The 2,286-nt window shown below is 29.7% G+C and overlaps 1 non-coding gene across 1 annotated transcript; it reads right to left on the bottom strand.

Annotated features, from left to right (window-relative positions):
* Positions 1 to 317: 317 nt before the first annotated feature.
* On the bottom strand, positions 318 to 409 carry LOC113851737. Its single transcript, XR_003502304.1, has one exon. It is a non-coding gene; the product is annotated as a small nucleolar RNA U30 (small nucleolar RNA).
* Positions 410 to 2,286: the final 1,877 nt, after the last annotated feature.

The following is a 2,286-nucleotide window of genomic DNA, read 5'->3' as shown; positions in this document are numbered from 1 at the left end:
TTTTTTCAATAAAGCTTTTCAGAACCAGATCCATCTGAGTCAAGCAACCTAATGAATATACAAAGAAGATAGTTCTGTGTCGGGTAACCTAATGAATAAATTAAGATAGTTTAGAAACTCAAATCTTTTTACCCAAGATTTGTCGCCATGGCATCTAAAAATTTTCTCTCATTTTTTTTATTTCCTCACAAACAAAAGTCAACAATTTGATGATGAAAATTGACAAATACTCTAAAATAATGCCGTGGCGAGAGAAGGGTTAATCAACAATAATTAAAAACGACAAATAATTAAAAAAATATATAAAGAGAGAGTGTGCTCAGAAAGAATAGTGAATGGATAAGAATAGTTATCCTCATGAAAGAAGTAGATCAGATTAACGAGATTATTTGATCTCAACATCATAGCACTCTCTGTCTTTCATCGTTTCAATTAAACAGAGAAAATTCACAGACAATATACAAACAGAAAAGAGGGAATAGACACAAAACTACTTGCTTGTGCGTCGTTTCTGCAAGCGAACACCATTCCTAGGGTTTGGAGATTGTTATTTGCTTTTACTTATCACTTCCCATATATATATAGCCATACCCATCTCTCAAACGCTCCACCGTTTAGTGTACCAAATTAGGGCTGGGCTTTGGATTTGGGCCAATTTTTTTTAATCGATTATATATGTGAATGTCTGGTTGATTTTGATTGATTTGGGCTAAGAGAACAAAATTTTAGGTCTCATCAAAATTTTGACCTAGTCTGTTTTTACAACTAAAGCTATATTTTGCTGATCAATTTCTTTTACTATGGCCTGTAACTGTAATTTAGCTGGTGAATTTCTTTTACTACGGTCTGTTTTTACATGCTTTTTGTGTCTCTCTCCATCACACATACCAGTGTGCATGTCCTCAGGTACACAGACACTGCTCTCAAAAGCACGTTGAGACATGTAAACAAAAATTAAGATTTAAAATGTGCCAACAAAGAACAAAGTAATAAAATACCATTTTGCCTGCAAAATATTACTTTGCTTTGTGTTGGTTGACTTTGGCAGTCTAGCACACAAATCTCCACAAACAAAATTCATTAATCACTAAAAGGCACTGAAAATATGAAATCATAGAGAATAAGACCAACTTAGCAAAATATGAAGAAGATAAATAGATCAACTACATTTTCATGCCTAACATTTCTAACAATATTCATTTGTTAGAATATATGACAACTTGATTACATTAATTAAAACCCAATAAATGCAAATAGGGAAATCACTTAAAATGTTGTAAATCTAGAAAGCCTAAGGTATAACATTATAATTAGATGTGCCTCTAACCAAAAAGCATAAAGGTAGTAATCAAGTTGTGGATATTTTTTTAACATAAAGCATAAATGAGTACAAACATAGTAACATTTAAACAAATAAAACTTTGGATATTTTTTAACATGAAACTTTAGAAAACTATCCCAAAATAACCTAATTGATCATGCAAAAATAAATAAATCTTTTCACACAAAAGACTTACAAAAAGCATTAAATGCATGAAGAAATGATAAATTAACATTTAGTACAAATGTTTAGATTCAAATAACTAACTAAAATACAAGGCAAGTACACTTTGGCTGTAACAAACTTCTTCACACATATGAGAACGAAAGACAGAAAAATAACAATCAACAAAAGAGTTGAAAAAAGAGGTAAAATCAAAGAATCTTCATCATAATCTATTTTGAATGCGACAAAGAAAAGACTTAAGAAAAAGATTATTGTATTGCCTACATGTAAGGATCTAAATAGAAGCAATTCAAACGCTAAAGAACACATAAAGAGCTCACTTAGCTATATATAGCTAACAATAAGGAATATCCCAATCAAGAATCAAAATTAGATGAACTATACGAAACTAAAGAAAATGTATATCCATCTCAACATTTTGAACCTTACAAAATTCTTCTAGATGAGGACTTTTATTTATCTGATAAAGTTATTCAGACTGTAACGAAAAATAATAAGTTATCTGATAAGTTAGAAAAAAAAAAAAAAAAGAGAGATTTGGAAACTCATTAAGTAAAACATAAAAGTATTATGTAAGTCAAATCACTCTAGAGAAATCTACGAACTTCAAAACAAAATAAGTAATCTTACTCTAGTCTTTACAAAATTTATTGGAGGAACTTTAAATCAAATGTTATTTTGAAAAAGTTAAGAGATTACTTAGACAAATCAAAACTAGAATATATCTCACAAGAAAAGATTTCCACTCATTCCAAAAACTCACTCAACAACATCAAATT

Source organism: Abrus precatorius, unplaced genomic scaffold (genome assembly GCF_003935025.1).
Source record: "Abrus precatorius isolate BTA unplaced genomic scaffold, Abrus_2018 Scaffold9, whole genome shotgun sequence".
NCBI classification, from domain to species: Eukaryota; Viridiplantae; Streptophyta; class Magnoliopsida; order Fabales; family Fabaceae; genus Abrus; species Abrus precatorius.
The sequence above is the reverse complement of the archived record's forward strand: the minus strand, read 5'-3'. Positions and strand labels throughout refer to the sequence as shown.